Raw genomic sequence first — 26,360 nt, 5'->3', positions numbered from 1 at the left:
CTATCAAAGCAGTGTAGTATTTCAAATCTGGTTATGGTCAGTGCCCCAGAACTGAATATTTCTGAATAGTTTTAGTCATTGGAAAATTTACTACAAGTTTTGGACCTTCTGTAATATATATTACATTATCTGATGGATCTGTAACATACATTTAGGCTCTCTAAATAAATTTTACCCCAATCCTATAGGCAATAATGTTATAACCATGAATGCCTTGAGCAGAAATGTTTGTTTTAAATGTATTGATTGGGCTGTTTTAATATGGTCCTGTTGATGATGCCACCTCTTGCTTCTATTTGGAATTGGTAACTTTTCAATTTTCAAAACAATTTGCAGATGGTGTGAGTGAACAGTAGAAGGGAAGAACAGGTTAAATCAATAGTAGGAGGTGTTCTTTTTGTAGCCACAGTAAAGATGCACAGCCTCTTCGTATACATATTATATTGGGATGAAATATTCCATCATCAATAGCTTTATGACAACTAGTTTATCCCATTGCCTCCATGCTCCATTCATATTTGAAGTATTCTATTTTGTACATGTAATTTACCTTTTCACTGCACAAGCATAAACTATTGTGTTGCCTTGTCTTCCTGATGCTGAAAACATTTAATTTGCAATATTCTTAAACATACTGGATAGGAAATTAAGATTTGAAATCTGCACATCAACTTTGTTGTAAATGGTGTACTAAATGTGACCAATATTTGCTGATGTGAGATTGGGAATCTGGATCGTTAGGGGAAAGATTGTGTATGCTGGACTGATTGAAAAGTTCAACTGGTCTTTAGCTAGTGACATCAAGGGAAAAGGAATAAAGATGGCAAATAACCTTGAGCTGAGCTACAATCCAAGTCAGGACTGAATGGTCCACTCTTGTACAGGTTAGTGACAATGGCGTACGTCTGGTTTGTTACATTGAGAAGGGTGGAGGTTTTTCTTTTGCATGTTTTCATTATGCATGCCTGTGCAGTAGGTGTGCTTGGACAGTGATTGGAATTTATGGAAATGTAAAATCAGACCTTTGGAAGTCAGTAATACTCAACTTTCGTAGTCTTTTGTGTAAATTGAGATAAATTAAATGGTACTCTTCACCCAAAATGTTGTAGTAATCAATGACTGGAATTAAATTTCCATTAAACTTCCATCAAGATATTGAGAATATATCTGGTCAGCATTATGATTGATGAATTGCTCCACAAGCCAAGTTATAGATTGTGCATTGGAGAATTGAATAAAATACTGAAATTTAAATCACTGTGTGAAGTTGGATGGAAATTTGTTAGAGAGGTCCCAATTACTATTTTTAACAAAGTCTGTCTTTTTTATTGTATGTAGTTTGTAATTATAAACAATACAACATAGTTTTGGTAGGATCTATCCTTTTGCATCTGATAGCATGTAAAATTTGCAGCCTCCTTGTTGGTTATGTGCTCTAACTGATTTATGCTGGCCTTTATACTTAACACAAAGTTTGTTCTGGTTCATTTGCTTCTTCCTATCCTCATCTTTATATTTCTATTCTCATCCCTATTCATGCCTTTCACATGCTGCTCCTGTTTTCTTGGTATCGGCTTCATGTGCAAAGTAAATTCCACACCATTAATGTACTCCTTCAAAGGAAATTGCTCTTAAAACTTTTTTTCATCATTGGTATCCTATGTATTCTCCTTCACTCTGGGCTCACCCAGAAGTGGAAACAGTTTCTCCGTGTTCTTCCTATCAAACCTGTTTATAATTATAAAGAGTTCTATCAGAATTTAATGTCTTTACTTTGGAACCGAAAAGTCTGAGCTTGGATTGTATATTTTGTTGTTTGGGCTGTGCTAGAGCAGATATGGCATTACATGGTGGAAAGGATACAAGGAAGACAGTTAGCAAAACTTGGAATTGCAGACACTTTTGTCACTCCAGCAGAAATTAAAGGACTGATCTGTTAGAATTTAAAAAAATTCTGATAAGCTATGAATAGGCTAAAAAATAGCGAGAGGGCATTAGCAGGCTAAAAAATAGCGAGAGGGAATTATCGCAAGATTGAAAGAGGAAGTTGGACATATTTCACACACTGTTCAAATTTAATGTTTTGTTTAAACTTGGCAATTAAAACAGAATCTGTAACATGAAGAATCGTTTAAATGAGCATTATTTTTCATGAAAAGATAAGGCAAGGAAACTTGCATGTGGACTATTGGGGGGGGGGGGGGTTGCGAGGGTTAGAAACATAGAAACATAGGTGCAGGAGTAGGCCATTTGGCCCTTCAAGCCAGCACCGCCATTCAATATGATCATGGCTGATAATCTAAAATCAGTACCTTGTTCCTGCTTTTTCCCCATATCCCTTGATTCCTTTAGCCCTAAGAGCTAAATCTAACTCTTAAAAACATCCAGTGAATTGACCTCCACTGCCTTCTGTGGCAGAGAATTCCACTCATTCAAAACTCTCTGGGTGAAAAGGTTTTTCCTCATCTCAGTCCTAAATGACCTACCCCTTATTCTTAAACTGTGACCTCTGGTTCTGGACTCCCCCAACATCGGGAACATTTTTCCTGCATCTAACCTGTCCAATCCTTTGAGAATTTTATATGCTTCTATAATGCCTCTCATCCTTCTAAATTCCAGTGAATACAAGCCCAGTCGACCCATTCTTCATCATATGTCAGTCCCGCCATCCTGGCAATTAACCTGGTGAACCTACACTACATTCCCTCAATAGCAATAATGTCCTTCTTCAAATTAGGAGACCAAAATGGCACACAATACTCCAGATGAGGTCTCACCAGGGCCCTGTACAACGACAGTAGGACCTTCTTGCTCCTAAACTCAAATCATCTCGCAAATGAAGGCCACCATGCCATTAGCTTTCTTCACTGCCTGCTGTATCTGCAGTGACTGATGTACAAGCACACCCATGTCTTGTTGCGACTCCCCTTTTCCTAATCTGACACCATTCAGATAATAATCTGCCTTCCTGTTTCTGCCACTAAAGTATATCACCTCACATTTATCTACATTATACTGCATCTGCCATGTATCTGCCCACTCATCCAACCTATCCAAGTCACCCTGCAGTCTCATAGCATCCTCCTCGCAGCTCACACTGCCACCCAGCTTTGTGTCATCCGCAAACTTGGAGATGTTACTTTTAATTCCCTCTAAATCGTTAATATATATTGTAAATAACTGGGTTCCCAGCACCGAGCCTTGTGGCACCCCACTAGTCACTGCCTGCCATTCTGAAAAGAACCTGTTAATTCCTACTCTTTGCTTCCTGTCCTCCAACCAGTTTTCTATCCATGTCAATACCCAATACCATGTGCTCTAATTTTGCGCACTAATCTCTTGTGTGGTACCTTGTCAAAGGCTTTTTGAAATTCAAGATACACCATATCCACTGGGTCTCCCTTATCTATTCTTGTTACATCCTCAAAAAAATCCAGAAGATTAGTCAAGCATGATTTCCTCTTCATAAATCCATGCTGACTTTGACCAATCCTGTCACTGCCTCCAAATGCACTGTAATTACATCTTTAATAATCAACTCAAGCATCTTCCCCATTACCAATGTAAGGCTAACTGGTCTATAATTCCCCGTTTTCTCTCTCCCTCCTTTCTTAAAAAGTGGAGTTACATTATCTACCCTCCAGTCCACAGGAACTGATCCAGAGTCTATAGAACATTGAAAAATGATCATCAATGCATCCACAATTTCTCGGGCCACGACCTTGAGTATTCTGGGATACAGACCATCAGGCCCTGGGGATTTATCTGCGTTCAGTCCCAACAGTTTACCTAACACCATTTCCTGACTAATGTTAGAGTATGGATACTGGAGTTTTGCTTGGGATGTTGATGGAAGGTGCTTGATTGTAGGACGGCTGGAAGAATGATGGAACATTAGAGCTAGATGTTACTTAGAAAGTAAGCAGGGCAGAGGGGCAGACATTGGAGTGGATGCTGGCAATAGTTACGGAGGTGCAATCTTAACAAAGGGTCGCATGTCATCCTAGTAACACCATATGTTTGTGCGTTGTTGACTAATCATGCAGAAAAGCATTTACTTTACATGTTTGTGTTCTTCATGCCTGCAGTTCTATAATCATTCCAGTAATTGAATACGAGGCAATTAAAAATGCCACCTAATTATTGCCATCCTTTTATCAATTTATCATGGTTCAGTTCCATAAACATGGCATTAAAATTTATATTCAATATCAAACCCATCCAATTAGTAAAATGCTACTTCTTTCTGGGCTGTAAATGTAACACTGACCCAAGTGAAATTATAGTCATGCACCACTTATTTTGTTTTGCAACCTGTAAACCAGACAAACTTTTTAAAAAAAAATGATGATTGTAAATCTTTTCATGTCTTGCTTCCAGCATGCATCCGTCAATTTTCAGAGCACTAGAAATATTACATGCGAGCTAGCGATTTCCTGTTTATATTAACTAAGTATGTTTGTATTTGCTGATTGGGTGTGGGCATTTCTGATTAGGTGGGTACTTTTTGGTCCATCCCGAGTTGCCAGTGTTCTGCTTTGAGATGGTGAAAGGAATTCTGTAGATTTTTGAGAGCCTTGTCACTCACTTCCAAGAATACATTTGAATTATTTTATATTTGCAGTTATTATATTATGGACCTACTAATATAAATGTGGAGAAGACTAACCTTTGAGTTCTGTGACATACTTACTTGTGGTTTTAAGAACCTGGGAATGTATGACCAGGAATAGGCCACTCAGTTCCTCAAGACTGCACCACCGTTCGGTGTGATCATGGCTAATCAGTCCCAGGTCTCATTCCCTCGCCATAGCTCTCAATTCACTGAGAGCTCTGTCAAAAATGTATCTTTAAATACTTCCAGTAATCTAACATCAATGACTGTGTGGTAGAGTGTTCTAGAGGATCACCCCTGCAAGAGAAAATTCCTACATACACATGACTTCCTTCTGTTTGTGGTGTAACAAGACTCTGATCCTGGAATTATCTAAGTGAATGGCTTTTGGACTGCCTTCAATGCTAGCTTATACTGTCTTAAAGAAGCAGACCAAAGTTGCACAGTACACCAAAATGTGGCCTTGGTATTACCCTGTGCAGTTCTAACAATGTTTCCCCATTTCAAAATGCCAACTCTTGTCTAGTAAAGGCCAATGTGCCATTTGCCTTCCCAACCACTTGTGTGCACTAACACACCTAGATCCCTTGCACTCGGTTCATTTGCAGTCTTCAGCCATTAAGAGTAATCTTTTAGATTTCTATTCCTGAATGAAGCATTTGATTTGACATTTTTCCATATTAAACTCAAATTGCCAAGTTTGCACTCTCATTTAAAAACACCTTGCTCTTGAATGGTTTGAATATCCCTGTGATCTCTATTTTAAAGTTGTTGATAAACCTTGCACGAGGGGCCATTGACATGAAATAATTGGAGGCCAAGATATAATCCTTGAGGCACCTCTCTTCCAGCCTGAAAAATATTATTTTTTCCCCAAATCTCTGCCTTCAATACGATATGTTCAATTCATATTAACGCACTTCTCTTCCTCCTCCACCTCTCCTCTTTCTTTCCTCTTCCCGCCCCCCCCCCCCCCCCCCCCCCCCCCATATCAGGAGCTCTTATCTTGTGCACCAGCTTTTTATGTGGCATTTTTATCATATTTCCAGTGAGTGTGATTTCATTAGTTGTTTCCAAAGTGCCCCCCAACCAGTTGAAAATGTATTGAACAACAGGAAGAATAATTGAGCTTTTGCTTTGCATTTGGAAATGTGTAATTGAGCTTCAGACGCCCTAAATTGAATGCAAAATTGAACTTCAGACACACTAAATGTAGCTCTGCTTCCCAGCTTGTGCCACGGTTGTCTACTTTGCTTGCCAGGTGAAGAAAACCCTTCTGATCTTAACATGGGCAGCTGTTTCCATATTAATGGAAGCTATGCGAAAAGGAGATCCTCTGGGGAATTTTGTTCATGAGGACGTTGACCTACTTTCAAATGTAGTAATAAAATGTGCAATAACTTTGAGACATAATTTGATATACAAAGATTTCCATTGGAATATTATTTTGGAGCCACAAGCTCTGCAGGTGTTAGAATTTGAAATGCATCAGTAATGGAACTTAACAATTGAGCAGCATATTGGAGTAATCCATGTTGTTGGCCAGTATTTTTGTTTTTCTTGTATATTTTTTCAGTGGTACGTCGTCAATGGAAATGTAAACTCTTTCTCCTTCCATAGATGCTGCTTGACCTGAGTATTTCTAACACTTTCAGGTATATTACTTAATCACATCTGTTTATTGCCAGCAGGTGTAAATGCATTGCATAAAGAAATAAAATGTGGGAAGGAAGAATATAGGACTATGGTGATGGAGCCATGTTGGAATCCTGTGTATGATGCAGTGATTAATATTCCAGGTATCTCCTTATCTCGAAGGAGAAAAGTGCTGGAGTAATTCAGTGGGCCAGACAGCATCCTTGGAGAACATGAATAGGTGACATTTCAGGTCAGGATCCTTCTTCAGATGTTCTTCCACCGCCCTTCACATTCAACAGTGCATTCTTCATATTTTTCACCATGGCCTCCTCTTTTCAGCATTTAAAATGGACCTCTCTGGAGTCCCGGTTTGCATTTCCATTTCCACCGACCATTCTTTCCTCGTGGCACTTTTCCCATGCAACTGCAATGGATAAGACTCCTGTTTTGTTTAATGTCTTTCAGGCACACAAACAGGCCTTTACAATCTAGTGTATTACATTGAATGTTTATGACGTGGTCTTTTGTGCATTAGAGAAAGCAAATACAGATTGGATGACTGTTTTACAGAACATCTCCAGTCAGAAGTAAGGTCAACCCTGAACTTCTGTTTTAATTTTTTTATCTCAATCCTTCTCTGATCCCTCCGTCTTTGTTACCTATTTTGCTCTAATGTTATGCAATGTGGTCTGGTGGAACAATCGTCTGTCTGGTTACATTGTGGCTTAAGTTACCCATTTCTGGTAACTACCTTTTTTAATATTTATTCCACTCCTTGTGGCTGTATATTCCTGTTTCAATTTTATTTTTTCTCTCTTCTGTCTATAATTGTTGGTTTTTAAAGTAATTATTACCTTGACAACTTTGGTCTGCATATTATTACAGACTTTCTGTCTATCTCTTCACCTTCTCCCTATTTGCAATTTGTTTTCTTGCTTCTCCAGCTCTGATAAAAAGGTTCGTGACCTGATATGTTCATTCTCTTTTTCTCCGCACTATCTGGCACTTTCAGTACATGCCTCTAAATTTAATCCGTTATAATTTGTGAAGAGTCGAATCCATGAAATAAATAAAATTGGTAAATATATTGCAAAACAAAACATGACGCATATTCTAAATTTGATAATTTTGCCTTGCATTATGCTGAGCGATCAAAGAATATGTAGATTTGTACATGTCACTTACTGGTCTGACGAACGGTTTTCTTTAAAAATACTGTGATCCATTATGTGTGTGTTTGTTGGCAGCTGTAAAGAGCTATTTTCCAGCATATGGCAATGTGTTGGAATGTATGCCGTACAGTCATCTGTGTTCCTACTGTCACTGTTGCTTAACTCTATGTTGCCAGTCGAGCAGTTGGTATTGAATTCTGAAATCTAGTTCTTGATGTTTTGCTATTGTACAGTCTGAGAGAGTGCTTTCAAAAATCATTGTGAATCTATAGGTCCTGCCACCTATCTGCTGCATTTTTGGTTGCCAGTGAACAGATCCATTGTGGAAGGTCATAAAGGCAGTAAATAAGTTGAAAATATAGGACAGACAAAGGGTGAGAAACTATTATATCAGTCCTTGACTGCATATTTCTGTAGGACACTGAAGGGAGCCATTCCATCTATCACAAATATGCGAGCTCTTAAAATACACCCATCAATACTGATTTTCCCCACTCATTTCCCTATAATAATAATAATAATACATTTTATTTTTGGGCGCCTTTCAGAAATCTCAAGGACACCTTACAGAGATTAACAAGAATAATAAAACATAATCAGAATAAAATAAATAATAAAGACATCACAGAGACACAAATTAAAAACAGAATTCAGTCCAAAAACAAAAAAATCAAAAACACAGTGTGAAGAGAGAGCAGCGGCAGCTAAAGCGCGCCAGCGTCCACTCTCCCTTCCGACAGCCATCTTGGACAAAGACTAACAGGTTTACTTACAGACAAAAAAATCATCCCCCCACAATGGATTACCACTGTGAGGGAAGGCACCATGTCCAGTCCCCAACCCCAGTTCACCCAAAGTCAGGCCTATTGAGGCCACCGCAATTGCCTCTACGGAGGCCCGATGTTCCTGGCCGTTCTCACCGGCGTCGGGAGAGTCCTCTCAGCGGCTGGACCACCTGGAACGGCCGCTTCCTGACTGGGGACCGCGGCTTCCGAAGCCGACAAGGCCGCGCCGGTTTGGAGCACCCAGGCTCCCGATGTTAAAGTCGGCGCCGCCCGCTCCGCTCCGCAGACCCGCAGCCCGGAGGTGTTGAACTCGGCGGTCACAGCTCACCGGAGCTCCAGCGCGTCGATCCAGCGCGGCGACCCAGGCAAGGCATCGCCCGCTCCACGAAAGCGCTCCAGCGCTGTGCCACCACCGAGGCCGAGGTGCTGGGTGGTCCCCGCCAGGAAACGGCGCTCCAAGCCCGCTGGTAGGCCACGAGGACGGGTCGACGTGCTGCCCGGAGAAAAAGCTGCCTCACCAACCAGGTAGGGACCTAGAAGTAGAATTGCCCCCTACCCCCCACATTAAAAAGTCAATTTCTCCAACAGACGAAACACAGGACTTACTCAAAACTTTTTTTTAAAAAAGCGAATTAAACGGACCGCTGCTGGTTAGCAGCCGTTCCCCAAGATGGCTCCTCCTCCGAACAGGTAGCTGTTTTCCATAATCTATTCTCTCTCGCATGCCCATCAATTACACTAAATTCTCCTGATGTGCAAACTAGGGAGACAATTTTAGCTTAACCCACTAACTTAACAATGTGTCTTTGGGACATGGGAGGAAACTGGAGTACTTGAGGAAACCTTTGTGACCACGAGACCTTTTATAGACAGCACTCTGGATCAAAATCTAACCTGTCCCTGAAGTTTTAACTGCTAATCCACTCTGTCGCCATCCCAAATATAAATTCAGTGGGTCCAGTTGTCTCACAGTTAGACACAAAATGCTAGAGTTACGCAGCAGGACAGGCAGAATCTCCAGAGAGAAGGAATGGGTGACGTTTCGGGACGAGACCCTTCTTCAGACTAACCTAAAACTCTAACCTAAAACTCTCCTTACTCACTCTAACCTAAAGGTCTCCAAAGGAACCCCTCTTCTTGGATTCCCCCGGATGGCCCTCTACTTTCTTAGACCGTTTCATTTCCAACTGCCGCCGGGACATCAACCACCTCAAATTTTCCATTCCCCTTACTCACTCTAACCTAAAAAACCCAGACTTGTCTCACAGTTAAGTTGCTGATCCATCATTCACAGATCAAAATTTTTGATTCAGTCATGTGCCTTCAAATCCCAGCAGATGCTAGAATCTTGAATAAAACATAAAGTGCTGGATTCATGGCCAGTCTCATTTCCTTCGCAGATGCTGCCTGACCCACGGAGTTCCTCCAACACCTTTTGTTTCGAGGGAGTAATAAGCACTGTTTGACTACTATTTTAGACTTTTTATAGAGCATATGATTAAGATTGGAACTGATATGCAAGATTAAAGTAGAAGCTGAAGTGATATAAACTTAAAAAAGTAAAAATTATAACGAATATTCTGGAAAAAAACTAGGTGGGGGAATTGCAGCTTGTGCAACAATGTATCACATTTTCTGGGAACTTTACAGTGAAACCATTTCATAGTCACCTGTGTTTTGACAATTTTTTTAATTTTTTTAAATTTTTTAATGGAGTTGATTTGCTGACAACTTTATTTTACACATTCAACTACACATATAAATCACTAAAATATTGTTACTTAATAACAAATGTTGCAATTTCAACTATGCCAAAACTGGGCCCATTATTTTTTCCTTTATTTCCCTGACTTAATTTGGCTTTGAGTCTGAACTGTTCACTTTTGCTGCTTTTGTGGGAAAAGAATGTTCATCAATGAAAACTAAGCGATCACTGTGACATAAATTGTCTTATTGATGGGTTTAAATGATCAGTCCATTTTCAAGCCTGTTGGTATGTCGCAAACTAGTTCTGTGGAGTTGCCTCATCTAAGTTGCCTAATACGTCTGTCAGCCTCAGTGCAAAAGGGCCTCAAATTCTCAGCCTTGGAGCAATTGGACCCTTCACTGTAAGGGGTCAATCCTGTGGTTTAAATGTGTATTTTGTAATAGGGTATCCAACGTGAACACAGTAGTTAACTGTGTAGTGTAGTCGTACAATTTAGTGGTACAATTTAGCATTTGTTTTACTTATAGCTGCTGTACTATTTAACATTGTGTGCTACATTTGCGACCTTCCCAATCCTGTTCCATGCCTCCTTTTAATTACTATCATTTATTTGGGAAAAATGTGACTCTTTCCCCTTAAGTGTACCTGGTATACCCACATGAGAGAATTTCCTGACTTGTTTGCTGTCAGTTCCTGAATACAAATAGTTAAAATAAATAAAGAATGAATGGTGGGACTCCCAAATGGATTTGGACCCTCGGCTCAGCTTAACTTACTCTTTTACCTCTTTGACAGGGCAGTTCTATCTAAACATCGCCCCCCAAACAGAATGCTTTCTTTCCATCAGCCGATTTAAAAAAAAATTCACGACGCAGTCTCACCTTAAGTTCTCCCCGCCTTCAGGTTCCAGACTGCTGAGCAGGATTGCACAGGCACTTGTTGTTGTGCTGCCGCCAGTACTCTGGAATCAGTCCCAGAATATAAATGTTGTGTATTTTGAGAGTACTGCCAATTAAATTAAAAAAAATATATGTTCTGAGTATTAAAAACCTGGTATAAAATTCACGTGGCTTTGCATCATTTCTCACCTGATTAGGCTTGAATGTAACTAAACTGTTTGCCTATGGACGAGCTGTAGTTCGCTACTAGGTGTGCCTGCTGATATCTGCGCTAAGCTGGTTGGATTTTTGTTTCCCTCGCCTTCCAAGGGACTATTGTGTGTGACTGTACTGCACCAACAAGTTGTTCCAGTGATTTCTTAGCACATTGTGTATATTTTCTTTCTCAAGACTTCGGCTGCACAAGATAAATATATCGCTGTGCTTTCCCTTTTCTGTCATCATGGCAGTGGTAGGAATGACTTCATTTTTCCATTTAACCAGGCTGTGCATTCGTGGTCAGATGTACAGGAACACAACTTTCATTACTGAAAGTAAGATCTGATGTGCATGGGTGGAATCATAAACTACAGTGCATAAATAAGCTATTTCTGCTAATAGGTCAGAACCTGTATATCATCTAATCTAATCCTCTGTTGTCCGTGATGCTTTAATATTATCCACTGCAATTATGGGTTGGACTAATCTGCTTGTCAAATGGTATAGCACGATCTGTTTCATGTGCTTTTGGACTAAGGTTTTTGTGGGTGGTATATTGCTTTGCTTGTGAACAAATGTTTGTTGCGTATGCAATGCTCATCTGCAATTTCCCTAATCCCATTATCGTATTCCATGTCGCCTTCAGCATCCTCTCTGCACCCAATTCATTATATCTACCTCCCACCCCCCACCTTTGTAATCTTAAGTTTTTATTACAAACATAGAAAATAGGTGTAGGAGTAGGTCATTCGGCCCTTCGAGCCAGCACCACCATTCAATATTATCATTGGTGATCATCCAAAATCAGTACCCTGTTCCTGCTTTCTCAATATATCCCTTCGTTCCATTAGCCCTGAGCTAAATCTAACTCTCTCTTGAATACATCCAGTGAATTGGCCTCCACAGCCTTATGTGGAAGAAAATTCCACAGATTCACAACTCTGGGTGAAAATGTTTTTCCTCATCTCAGTCCTAAATGGCCTACCCCTTATTCTTAAACTGTGACCCCTGGTTCTGGACTCTCCCAACATCAGGAACATTTTTCCTGCATCTAGCCTGTCCAATCCCTTAAGAATGTTATGTTTCTATAAGATTCCATCTCATCCTTCTAAATTCCAGTGAATATAAGGCCAGTTGACCCATTCTTTCAGCATATGTCAGTCTCGCCATCCCGGTAATTAACCTGGTGAACCTACGCTGCACTCCCTCAATAGCAAGAATGTCCTTCCTCAAATTAGGAGACAAAAACTGCACACAATACTCCAGGTGTGGTCTCACCATCACCCTGTACAACTGCAGTAGGACCTCCTTGCTCCAATAAAAACACTCTTGACTCTCTTGACTACTCAAATCCTCTCACTATGAAGGCCAACATACCATTTCCTTTCCTCATTGCCTGCTGTACCTGCATTCTTACTTTCAGTAACTGATGTACAATGACACCCAGGTCTTATTGCACCTCCCCTTTTCCTAATCTGACATCATTCAGATAATCTGCCTTCCTGTTCTTGCCACCAAAGTGGATAACCTCACATTTATCCACATTGTACTGCATCTGCCACGCATCTGCCCACTCGCCAACCAATCCCAGTCACCCTGCCGCCTCAGAGCATAGTCTTCGCAGCTCACACTGCCACCCAGCTTTGCGTCATCCGCAAACTTGAATATGTTATATTTAATTCCTTCTAAATCGTTAATATATATTGTAAATAACTGGAATCCCAGCACTGAGCCTTGCGCCACCCCACTGCCTGCCATTCTGAAAAGGACGCGTTAATTCCTACTCTGTTTCATGTCTGCCAATCATTTGTCTATCCATGTTAATACCCGACCCCCAATACCATGTGCTCTAATTTTTCATACTAATCTCTTGTGTGGGACCTTGTCAAAGGCCTTTTGAAAGTTCAGATACACCACATCCACTGGCTCTCCCTTATCCATTCTACTTGTTACATCCTCAAAATTACATTAATTCTCTTTCTTCTAAAGTCCAAAAAGTGAAAGCCCAACATATTCAACCTTCATATATCAACTCCTCATCCCTAGGAAACAATCTTGAGAACATTTTGCACACTGCATTGCAGGTCTTCCATTCCTTGCATATGAAGGAACCCTTTGAAGTAATCCCAATTGTGGTCTCCAAGCCCAGAAAAATGTGGCTACTTTTACACTTCATACACCTTGCAATGAATTCAAACATTTTATTACCTGCGCACTTTTTTTTCTAGGACTCCAGATTCCATTGAATCTCAACAATTTATAGTTCCATTCTGTTTGAATAATAATTTGCTTTTCTCATTCTTCCTGCCAGAGTGAATATCCTCACATTTCTCTGCACTATTGTGTATATGCCAATGTCTTCCCTACTTAAAACTATAAGAGTTATCCAGCAACAAAACAAGCCTCTGAACTCCCTTTCTCTCCGACAGTCTAATGTATTAAATAGTTGTACCATAACCTATCTGCACTTATTCACAACCTCTTTCTCTCAGTATTCCCTCAGGTGCATTTATTGTCTATGTCCTAGCCTTATTAGACCCCAAAATGCATCACCTCGCATAGTTCAGGATTAAATTACTTCAGCTATTTATTTTTTTTGCCTGTCTAACCAACTGATCAATACCACTGTAGTTGTAGGCTAACATCCTCACTATAAACAATGCCACCAATCATAGTGTCAATGAACTTGCTGGTTATACCACTTGCATTCCCATCCAATTCACAATAAACAAAGAGGGTGCCAGCACTGATCCTTGAGATATACCTTTGATCTCAATGGTAAAATAACCACGACCATCACCCTGTGTCTCTTATCATTGAGCTAAGTGTGGATCCAATTTGTTTTTAATTTCCTTTAAATCGCAGAAAAAATGATGGACAATTTACTTAAGACAATCAGTACAACTTGTCTTGGCCATGTATTAAAGAATGTGCCCCTCCATGTAAGCAAATAACCTTGTTTGACAAATTAATTTTTAATTTCAACCTGCACACTAATATTCTTCTACGTTTTACAGACTTAGTTTCTCTGCTTCAGATGTCTGCTTTTCTCTTTCGGTTTTTTTTTGGTCCTTATTGTGCACAACTCAAAAGGACAATGGAGGAATCTTGCAATAATGGTTGCTGATTGCTGCAGCAGACTGATGAACTGTTTATTACTTATTGATGTGCATGGACATTGTGGACTGAAGGGCCTGTTCTGTGGTCTACTGTTATGCAGGTATGCAGGGAAGCATCAAAGCAAGTGAACTTGCCTCCACATCACCGTCTACAGTATATCTCTCGTTTCCCTTATCCCTAACCAGTCTGAAGAAGTATCGACCCGAAACGTCACCCTTCCTTCTCTCCAGAGATGCTGCCTGTTCCGCGAGTTACTCCAGCTTTTTGTGTCTATCTTTGCCTTAATTTGACTTAGATTTTTTTTTTTTTGTGTGCGGTCAGCTGCAAAGCAAAGACATTTACCACTGACCTCAGACTTTTGCCAATAAATTTGTGGATCTCTTTGGCATGACCACCCCTTTAAATGAAGTCAGTGGTGGTCGGGTCTTAATTCAGAGGAAATTCCAGACATCCAGTAGCTGTAATATTAACCCATCCAGGCAGCTAGTCACATTGTTGACAAAAATCTCAACAGCAAATGGGGAAGAAACTGAAGTATTTTAAGTTTTCAGTTTGTGTGTTAAACATTTCATAGTATAAATAAAGACTGAACATTCACATATTTGTTTTAATTCCCACCTTAATTTTAACAAAATGATTTTTAAATTAATTTGTGGTTGAACTAGTATAAAATTTGTACTTTAGGCCCCAAGTTTCCAAAGCAGTCGATGATTTTAAAATTAAAAAAATAGCGTTTCAAAAATGTTTTACAGTGGATTAGTTTGTCATTAACTTAAACAGTTTTCATTTTTAATAGTTTGCATTTATCTTAATGATGTAGAGTCCAGAGTAGTGTGGTTTGTAGAAGATTGCTGTGTCACTGATGATGACTCTTGGATTTTTATACTTGGACAATGATAGCATGGAAGTCTCCAACTTGGCATCCATTTCATCAATAAATTATTGGAAATGCTGTTAGTTTTTGCTGTTATTACAGCAGCAAACCCTTGGCCAAGTTCCCAAATCATTGTGTGAAAAAATAAGTGGAGGAACTCAAAGTATGGGTAACATTTTGTATGTGAAATACATTACAAAGTCAAAATAACAGTATTTTGTGCTACGGACTGGTGAAATTGTCTATTTTCAGTATTGCAAGTATTCTATTTATTTACTAGAAAGGCCTGAATGTGTTTTGCATTTCAGCCTTTTGCTTTTTCTGTTGGCTCAAAAACATTGGGCATTTTCAACATGAGGAAAAACCGCTTAGTTGCTGAAATCTTAATCCGTTTTTCAGTTCCCTTTCCCGCTCGCTTTGGTTAGAGGTTGTGCTTAATAGCTATGATCACTGAGTTGTCTTAGAGTGGATAAAACCAATTATTAAATACTACAATATCTTAAAATGATATCCTTCAATGTCCCATGGAGGAGGATCTGATCTGTCACATCGTTTAGTACGGGTCTGAGTACCTTACAATCAAGCTTTCGATGTTTATTGATCTCAGTGTTTTTAATAATGTTACTTTCAGTTCTTGCAGGATTGCCTATAACTGCCAACGCTGAATTTGATTTGAGAAACGGATTAGATTCCAGTAACAGTATTGAATGATTACAAGTGGATCAAGCATGTTATTTTACACTTGCCTCATAGACATCTTTTGCAATATTTTTGCTTTCCTTTTCATCTGGTAAATATGGCAAAGACTTTAATTGAGTACTCCTTGGTGGTTTTAATCCTTGGAAGAGTAATTTAACATGTCACTGTTGATCAAGTGTACAGGAATAAATCAATCTCAAATATATTATTAATCTTTAGAACGACCTTCCTATTGAATTTCACAGCTTTTATGATAACCCAATGACCAGATCTGTCATGGTAACTGATTGGACAACTGTACTAGTGCCAATTGGCAGTTGAAATGTAGATTAAGTATCCTGAATGATGAGACACTAGTTCAGTCTGTGTCCAATTATGTCTTATTTCGTTAACCCATTTTTGATATGGTTTTATAGGACTTGTGCAACAAGTGAACAAGTAGCCTTATAATTGTAGAAGAGTGGTAATACAGAATTGGAAAAATAAATGCCTTTGAGAAAATACCTTGTCAGGATAATTTAACATGGCTGAATAAGGATACACTTGATTTTGTAGGACAAACATTTTACAGTGTTAAATTCAAATCTACATATTACTAAAACTCTGTTCTTGACCGGTTTTGGCGATCTGTGCTGCGATTTCCGAGAGAACGCCGCAACCTACGGCCGTCATTTTTGGCCACCTTGCTCAGAGCCCCCCTCCGCCGCATGTGTGCCGAGGAGTTTTCCCGTCGATTAAAAATGGCAGAGATATTAATGTTTTTACAAAATTCCCCATTCTCTCTGCTGCCCCCACTGGCGGCAAGGGGGAGGGACTATAAAACCAGGAAGTGGTGTGCCTCAATCAGTGTCTGCAAGTTGGAGAAAGGCAGAGGGTCATGTTTCTCTGAGCTGTGAATAACACTGATCACATGTCTACTCAAATGTAAGTGCCCTTAGTGGTTCTAAAATGCTTGCAGAATGTGTTCATTGGTTCTAAAGCTTGCAAATAAATGTCTATTGGTTCTAAAGCTTGGAAAAAAGTGTCTCTATTGGTTCTAAAGCTTGCAAAAAAAAATGTCTATTGGTTCTAAAGTTTGCAAAAAAAATGTCTATTGGTTCTAAAGCTTGCAAAAAAAATGTCTATTGGTTCTAAAATGGTTCATACTAGCGCTCCAGAAAGTCTCCCCCCCCCCCCCCCCCTCCTGGTTGGCTTGGCTTGGGTGTGTCTTGAAATTGAAAGGCACTACTTACTGCAAATGGTGGCATGAAGTTGAAAGGCACTACTTACTGCAAATGGTGGCTTGGGAGCTTTGGCTTGAAGTTGAAAGGCACTATTACTGCAAATGGTGGCTTGGGAGCTTTGGTTTGAAGTTGAAAGGCACTATTACTGCAAATGGTGGCTTGGTTGCTTTGGCTTGAAGTTGAAAGGCACTACTTACTGCAAATGGTGGCTTGGGTGCTTTGGCATTAAGTTAAAAGACATTACTTACTGCAAATTGTAGCTTGGGTGCTTTGGCATTGTTGAAAGACACTGCAAATGGTGGCATGAAGTTGAAAGGCACTACTTACTGCAAATGGTGGCTTGGGTGCTTTGGCTTGCAGTTGAAAGACAGTACTTACTGCAAATGGTGGCTTGGGTGCAATGGCTTGAAGTTGAAAGGCATTACTTACTGCAAATGGTGGCATGAAGTTGAAAGGCACTACTTACTGCAAATGGGCTTGGGTGCTTTGGCTTGAAGTTGAAAGGCACTACTTACTGCAAATAATGGCTTGGGTGTGGCTTGAAGTTGAAAGACACCACTTACTGCAAATGGTGGCTTGGGTGTGGCTTGAAGTTGAAAGGCACTCCTTACTGCAGATGGTGGCTTGGGTGCAATGGCTTGAAGTTAAAATGTATTACTTACTGCAAATGGGGGCGTGGGTGCTTTGGCTTGAAGTTAAAAGGCACTACTGTAAATGCACTTCTTGTTTGCACTGTATATTGATTTTAGATAAAACGCTACCACTTACGGCTGTGATTTTTGGCCATCTTACTCAGTCCCCCTCCGCTGAGCAGATGCAGAGAATTCTTCCCATCAATGAAAAATAAAAGTGTTATTAATTTTTTTTTTAATGTTGAGAATCTCTCTCCTGTCAATCACTCCATGAAAGCCACACCTTTTCCGGTGGGGGGGAGGTGTTATAAAACCTGGAAATGTGGGTGTGGCTCAGTCTCTGCAAGATGGAGGAGGGAGAGGTCACGACTCGCTGTCTTTAGTGGCTTTGCACCCTACTTCAAATGGTATGAAACTGCACTTGAATTTGGTGGCCTTGCACCCTGCTAGAAGTGGTAAGAAACTGCACTTGAATTTGGTGGCCTTATACCCTGCTTGAAATAGAATTTCAAGGGTTAGCCGTGAGTCAACTACCATCCCACCAGCCGTGAGTGAGTGAGTTGCCAGCACAACAGGCTTGATTGACTGAGACGCCAGCCCAAGAATCCATTTGGCGCACAATTTGCATACTAGCCCTCTGGAAACCAGTCCCTTCAGCCCATAACACCCATACTAGCGCTCCAGAAAGCCCCCCCCCCCCCCCCCCCAAACTGGCCACCAATATTAGAATTGGTGGAGAGGTGGTATATTGCATTGGATGACCAGCCCTCCTGTGTGATGCTGGGACCCAACGGGTCCCACTTAGTCTAGTAATGAATATAATGATGTTGGAACTCATTGAAACCTATCGAATAGTGAAAGGCTTGGATAGAGTGGATGTGGAGAGGATGTTTCCACTAGTAGGAGAGCCCAGGACTAGAGGTCATACCCTCAGAATTAAAGGACGTTCCTTTAAGACAGAGGAAAGTCATTAGTGAGAGGGTGGTGAATCTGTGGAATTCTTTGCCAAATAAGACTGTGGAGGCCAAGTCAATGGATATTTTTAAGGCAGGGCTAGATAGATTCTTGTGTAGGAAGGAACTGCAGATGCTGGTTTAAACCGAAGATAGACACAAAATGCTGGACTAACTCAGCATCTCTGGAGCGAAGAAATGGGTGATATTTTGGGTGAAGACCCTTCTTAGGTTCTTGATTAGTTAAGATGTCAATGGTAATGGGGAGAAGGGAGAGATAGACCAACCATGATTGAATGTCGGAGTAGACTTGATGGGCCAAATGGCCTAATTCTGCTCCTATCACATGACCGTATAAATTATATTAGATCTTAATTTTAATATTTACAGCACCAAAACTGGCCTTTGGGCCCACTGCGTCCATGTCCCTGATCAGTTACCCCATCTCATAGATCAGCACTTGTTCGATAATCTATGCCGTGGCAATTTAAGTGATTGTTTAGACATTTCGTAAATGTGGTGGGAGTGTCTGGTCTGCCACCCACTTGGAATTTCAGATTCCAGCCAGATACTGGATGAAAAGATTTTTCCTCAGATCCCCAAGTAGTTATAAATATTACTTGTCAAAGAAAGGTGGAGGTGGAACAATTTGGGTGTTATAAACCAATAACATTCCACTTTGAGGTGAAGTATCCTGCAATGCTTTTTGGCAAAAATCAAGCAATTTCCTTTGAATCTTAATGCATTCTTTCACCAAAAAGAGATTCAAAATAATGTCATGCTTGACACCAGTTGATCAGATATATTTACCTTTTTAAATATATAGAAATACTCAGTTGATGTTATTTAATTAGTTTTTTAAATTTGACAAAATATTAAGTTTTATTGAATGTTATCTCCATAGAAATGTAAGCAAAAAGCGCCATTGCCCAGCAACAATTTAATGATAATTATGTAAAATATAGTCAAGAAAATACAATTCTAATGTAGCATAGACAGAAAATGTTGAGATTTGTGGAATGCAGTCTGTCTTCCACCTGTGGCACTGACAAATCAATTACAACATTATTGCTTGTAATTATCAGTTTGCCACATCTTAATGTTGTCTCAGATTCACTTTAAAATTACTTGAACATCCAGGTGGTTTGGCATCTGGCTCACCGGTTATGTTTCATGTTTCAGGGCATCATTCGCATGATTTCTTTAAACTCATCAGGGCTCCCCAGAAACGTATTGGGATTATTTAAATCCACTATTCTATAGTGTTATGGAGTATTAATGGGAATAATATCCAGTAGTCTGGGAAAACCTTCTAGTGCCTGAATCGGCAAAGTTGTAAATGTGCTAGATTAATGGAATGTTCCTGTACCACTGTACATATGAGGATGACGAGCCTGTGTCTGGTGTTGGCCTGGTGTCCCTCTAAACTTTGTTTAGTGGGGCACATTTCATTTGTTTGGCGGAGGGGGGGGGGGGGTCTCTGATATTAGTGGGCTGAGTCAAGCAGGAGCAGAGGAAATGTACAGTGTGATGCACAAGAGTAATACTGCATTCACAATTATCCCTTGAGTGCCACCATAGTGACGATGCATGATGGAAATGTTTGATGTATCAGACAGAATGTATGAGATGACTGGGGTAAAGAAGAATCCATCTCCCACATATTGCAAGGGTCACTGGAAGGTGGAAGAACACGATTTCTACTCTGGTGAACGGCGCTTTTTTGTTTTCCACCATTGTCACTTTAGCAGTGCAGTCGTTGGTGGGGCAGGTTTCTGCTTCTATAGAACATAAGCTAAGCCTGTCGGAGCTTTTCTGATTGATTTAACAGCAAGTTTTTCTCCAGCAAGAGCAGATTGCACGCTACTGGAAGCAGAGCGATGCTTCAATGGACTTTGCCATGCTCTCGATGAGAAGTTGATAGGGTTCTGGGGATTGTGTAGCAGTCGTGTGAGCTGGGTATTGATGATCTTCACATCATTGACTGTTGGGTCCAATAAGAGTCCCAGTGGCATGGCACTGCTTAACAGGCTGTGGTTCTTCAGGATAAAACTTTTCCTCTCCAACACCAGTTCGCAGGCAGTCGCCTCACCCGTGTACTACAGATTTCGTTCTCAAACTGCTGTCATTCCAGTCATAAGCTGGTCCTTCCAGGTTAAGTTCTCATCATGGATGTCCAGAACTCGTATTAACTTAACCATATAACCATATAACAATTACAGCACGGAAACAGGCCATCTCGGCCATACAAGTCCGTGCCGAATAATTATTTTCCCTTAGTCCCACCTGCCTGCACTCATACCATAACCTTCCATTCCCTTCTCATCCATATGCCTATCCAATTTATTTTTAAATGATACCAATGAACCTGCCTCCACCACTTCCACTGGAAGCTCATTCCACACCTCTACCACTCTCTGAGTAAAGAAGTTCCCCCTCATGTTACCCCTAAACTTCTGTCCCTTAATTCTGAAGTCATGTCCTCTTGTTTGAATCTTCCCTATTCTCAAAGGGAAAAGCTTGTCCACATCAACTCTGTCTATCCCTCTCATCATTTTAAAGACCTCTATCAAGTCCCCCCTTAACCTTCTGCGCTCCAGCAAATAAAGACCTAACTTATTCAACCTTTCTCTGTAACTTAGTTGTTGAAACCCAGGCAACATTCTAGTAAATCTCCTCTGTACTCTCTCTATTTTGTTGACATCCTTCCTATAATTGGGCGACCAAAATTGTACACCATACTCCAGATTTGGTCTCACCAATGCCTTGTACAATTTTAACATTACATCCCAGCTTCTATACTTCAACTTAGCTACCCTACCATAGACAACTGGGTGGTTGTCACAGGGGAGCAGTGCGCTGCAAAGTTGAGTGGGAGGGCTAACACAGTGGAAAAGATGCCACGGTCTGTCAAATAGATTCCAATTTGTACAATGCTTTCTTTTAGATCATTTGTTAACTTTGTCCTGGCTGAAAGCTTTTGATCACACATTTTTACTTTGTAATGCTAAATAAAATACTTTTATTTGATCTTTACATTTCATATGGAAGGTTAACATTTTGCAAAACTCTGAATGATTGACTAATGTATTGAATTGCATAACTGTAATTCAATCCAAAGCACCAGATTCAGCCAACTCAGAAGGCAGATCATTGAAATATTGGTGCCAAGTGATTTGCTTGCTTTAAAAAAAAAAAAAAAAGGCCTTTCAGGGTAACGCAGTGGTTGCTGTTTCTGATTTCCCCATTAATGGAGGGTGCATAATTTGTCTCTGGATGTAGTTGCAGAAACTTAACGACACATAGAAAATCTAAGCTTTTCAACACTGCTTCACATCCACTCTATCCAACCCTTGGCCATGTTTCAGGCATGGGTTTTCACAGCTTGGACAAAACAATATCATGTTGGTTTCTTCAGGCATCATTGTTAAAAGAGCAGGAGTGATTTGAAGTTGAATCTTGATATGCTATTTATTAAGGGAAAATCCTTCCCATGACATCTCATGTAGGTATCCTTTGCTATTGGAACAATATGGTTATGGATATCAAACTTCCCCAAATCGAAGTTCCATGAGTTGCAACTGCAACTACACTCCAAATGGGTTCCATCATTAAGCCCTTCTTCAAGCACACAATATCTACAGCTGCTTGCCATTGGGCCCACTTTCAAAAGTGGCTTTGAGGAGCTAAGGTTTAGTCCTCATTCCCCTCATCTACCTTGGTGCAGTTTGCCTCTAGGGTTTTGTGCATTCAAGAGTGTATGTAGTGATTGTGGAAAAATAGCACCAGGATTTCCATGTTTTAGTAGCCTCTAAATGTAAATAATTCTTGCAGTTATAGGTAATATTTATCTTGCGAATTGAAGGAATTGCCTCTTTTTTTTGCATCAACCTTTTACTTAATCTTCAAACAATTAAGAATATCATTGTATCATGTCTAATAGATGCAACTTTACATATGAAATTAACCTTGGAAACACATCAATTCAGCCAATTGACTCCCGGTTGCTTTAAGTATCACAGATGATTGAAATCTCAAGGCTGTGTAATGGATGTTGCTATTGCCATGTGTGGTCTGGAAGTTAATAGCAAAATCAGCAGGGAACATGCACCCACGTGGTGGAATGTTATCATGAGTCAACAATTGTGGGTTGGTGTCATATTGAGCTAAATAACATTCTCGATACATCTTGTCTCTCACTGTATGCTCAGTAGATTGATTTCAAGTTCCCTGCCAAAGGCCACAAACTGGGAAATATTTAGCTTGTGTTCAAATAAATGCCCTGCTGGCATTATCAATTCTTTCAGAGACACCTGCTGAGGGTGCTGCTTATGATGGCCCAGATTCCCTTTGTTCTCTTCTCTATGATCCTTCCGCGTTTGCTGCTGCTCTGACTAGACGGAAAAACGGCTCTGCTTACTTGTTAGTTAAGTCTTGCGGCAAGCTTTAGATAGAAGTGAAAGAGGAGACCCACCCTGGTGAATACTGGGGAGTGCCTCTAAGACGCAGTGCCGACAAGAAAATCTTATTTTGTGGCGTCCTGTTGTACTGCTCCTTTTAATGCTTTTGGCTTTCATCATAGCTAGCCAAATCTGCAATTGCTGGTGAAGGTACTGGAATGAGGTGATATTAAGAAAATGTCTAGATAACCTCTATAACGACCTATCTATTAGGGTATTGCGGCCCCTTGTGAATTAAAAACATTAGGCAAGGCTGTCGTAAAGTGTACACTTACAAACTGGTACTCAAATGGCACCAAAAACTGGCAATTCTGTATAACGTCTCGGTGTACAACTGTTATACACTTGTATTGTATTGAGATGTTTATCTAGTATGTATCTAAGTGCTTATGTACAGTGAAACACGTACTGAGCTGTACACACAAATGAATTTCACTGCACCTCGGTACATGCGACAAATAAAGTACCATTGCCAGCGTATCCTGTTAGCCTCTGAGGAAATTCCTGTCTTGGTCAATCAAAACCTGACTAGGAACAACTTTAGAGAAGAGGAACTGGAGGCACAGTGTGAGTACACTGTATGACCCTAAAAGGAAAGTGGAGAATGCACTTTCTCCTGAAGCAAAGCACAACGTGGTTGGGCACAAATGAGGTATGATGGAAGGACCCTGAAGCTACCACATTGTGTGACAGTGATCTTAATCTCAACTTGCAGAATTGCCTGTAATTGTGGCTGCAGAAGGTTGCAGATCTTTGTGATGGTGGCCTTAATGAACTTGAATCTTGCTGCGAATGTTTGACCATATAGGCACACTCTGGGTAGTAAGTGATTGAATTTCTGGAATGACTTTGTCGTTTAATTTCATTCCAGGAGAAAATATTTTTTTCTCATTTATTTTTGTAACACTGAAATGAGCAATATTTCATGATTTGTGATTCTAGACCCATTCCCCTTCTCCATCTCTGTATCACAATTTATTATCTATTGAAGATAATTGGAAGGCCTGGTGCTGAGGTATGCTATTTATGTGGAATGTGAACATGTATGCCAAAGCTCTGCAAACATAGGAACAAAACATTTAGAATGTTGGACAAAAAAATATTGGAACCAGAGAGCATCTTTATAAAGATGAATTTTCCAAGCTGTTTAAGGATGCACTGAGATGCAGGATATGATTAAGGCGAACGTCGAATAAAATGCAAGGAATACTCAGCTGGTCAGGCAGTATTCTGTTGAGAGAGAAACTGTGTTAACATCTCAGTTCACGCATTTGTGGTAGTAATGAACCAGCAAAGTTCACGTGGAGACACTAGAGACTGCAGATGCTGGAATCTTGAGGGGAAAAAGCAAACTGCTGGTAGAACTCAGCAGGTCATGCAGCATCTATGGGGTCGAGGTGTGGGAGGGATTGGGCAGGCAATGTTTCAGGTTGGGATCCTTATTCACATGCTTATTTTGTGTCACTATTTTGCTTTTCTACAGATGCTGTTTTGGTTGATCTGTAAGGACTGTTTGTAGATGTGCACTCACCAGGTCAGAAGAATATAAATAAAACTTCCAGAAGGACAAAGCTCAACCTCTACTTTTCTTGTATGTTAAGGTATGACATGAGCCTATCCACAATTTAAGATGTTGGTTGCACTGCTCTTTTCAGATTCTGCATGTGTGAAAAGTTGCTTTTATTGAACTGGTGGCCTGTAAGTTTCATTTTAAATGATTAGACCAGCAATAAGTAACTGGATAGCTTACAAAGAGGATTATAGGCACAGGAAAGATGTAGGGCATTATTTTAACATTTGGTTTGATATTGAACATCCAACCACTTAGTAGTGATTTATACTATTGTGATTTTTACAAGAGGAGTTTGAGGCATCAGTTATTGCATTAGATATGATCTGCTTAGAAATGGTCATAGTTTGAAAAAGAGTACAGATGATCTGAGCGGGTCCATTTATTTTTCTAGGCACCGTACATTGAGAGGAATCTGGTGTCTTCTAGTGCCTTGGCTGGTCTTGGTTTGATTCTGGGTGATGTACAGCTCTGTTATGCTGGGTGGTAAAGTTTTGATTTAGCACATCAATGAAGTGAAGTCTGACCTCCATCAGAGATTCACTAAAGTTTGTGAAGCTGAAATCTTGAGCGACTTGATTTATTGGGTGATATACATGTCAAAGCACAGGCATGCCTACTTTGCATTAGCCATTGCTTGTTAAAATATGGAAGCAAGATTTGTCTTCTCCCTTTCCTAGCTTGGGGTTATTGAGATCCATTGCAGTCTCGTATCTGGATATCATAGTCCAAAAATACAAAAGAGATGGAGATTCATATTTGAATCATCTAGCCTTTGAGGGGTGACTTTTTGTTTAATAAATAGTTTTATTCTGGATTGAATATTGCTGCATCAACCGGTGCTAATATTCTATCAGCGGATGGAGTGCAGATATCAAATACCACTTTCAGTGCTAAAAATACTTTTGCAAATCTTAAGGATTTTACTTTTTGCATTTGATTGTAAAAGCTTCTCACTGCAACTGAGAATTCATCACTATAAATCAAGACTTTCTTTTCTCTGAAGTAACTTGGTGCCTTCACTTTGCCACAGTGATAGATATGCCCATGCTTTACTGGTTTTATATTCAGTACCTTGAAGTGTTAGTAAATTGGGCGGCGCGACTCTTGTCAGCAGTGGCCTCTGCAGTCTGTCTGTCTTTTTTATTGTTTTCTGTCTTGTTCTATGTAGGTTTTATTGTTTTTTTTGTCGGGGTATGTGTGTGGGGGTGGGGTGGGGTGGGGGAACTTTAAGGTCTTTCCCCTGCACGGGAGACCCGACCTTTTCTTTGTCGGGTCTCCGTTGTCATTGTGGCTGCAACGTGGAGCGGCCTCCAACAGGAATGACCTGGGGCTCCAGTCGCGGAGCTGCGGACCTACTCACCATCACGGAGCTGGCCGAGTCCGGAGCGGGTGGAGCTGTGGTGGAGCGCTGCTGTGACCCGACACCCGGAGATTCGGAGGCTCCTACTGCAGGTCTGTGGACGGTAATACCGGGAGCCCGCGGGTCCCTGGTGGGAGACCTCTTTTCAGGGCTTCCGCAACGGCGACTTCTCCCGCCCGAGTTGCGGGGTTGAAGAGCACCTGGAGCGGGGCCTTACATCACCGCCCCGCGCGGCTTGGAATGGCCGCGGGACTTTGTGAGCGCCCGCCGGGGCTCCAACACCAAGAGCCCGCCGGGGCTCCAACACCAAGACCCGGTGCGTGGCCTTGCATCACCCGGTGTGGCTTTAATGGCTGCGGGATATTTAACATCGCCCGCCGGGGGCTTTGACTCTGTCTTTGACTCTGTCTTTGACTCTGACATGGGGGGGAGAGGGGAGTGCAGGGGAGAG

At 40.7% G+C, this 26,360-nt stretch overlaps 1 protein-coding gene across 6 annotated transcripts in view; it reads left to right on the top strand.

The window, feature by feature from the left end:
* chd9 (chromodomain helicase DNA binding protein 9) overlaps positions 1–26,360 on the top strand; it is a 194,082-nt gene that overhangs the window by 8,593 nt on the left and 159,129 nt on the right. For 5 of the 6 annotated variants that reach the window (XR_004414545.1, XM_033036340.1, XM_033036336.1 and 2 more), the window contains exon 2: positions 24,460–24,577. The exons of the other annotated variant lie outside the window; for it this stretch is intronic. The gene's annotated coding sequence lies outside the window, so the exon portion shown is untranslated. The remainder of the gene's footprint in view (positions 1–24,459; positions 24,578–26,360) is intronic. 6 annotated transcript variants of the gene reach the window in all.

Source organism: Amblyraja radiata, chromosome 17 (genome assembly GCF_010909765.2).
Source record: "Amblyraja radiata isolate CabotCenter1 chromosome 17, sAmbRad1.1.pri, whole genome shotgun sequence".
Lineage (NCBI taxonomy): Eukaryota > Metazoa > Chordata > Chondrichthyes > Rajiformes > Rajidae > Amblyraja > Amblyraja radiata.
The sequence above is the reverse complement of the archived record's forward strand: the minus strand, read 5'-3'. Positions and strand labels throughout refer to the sequence as shown.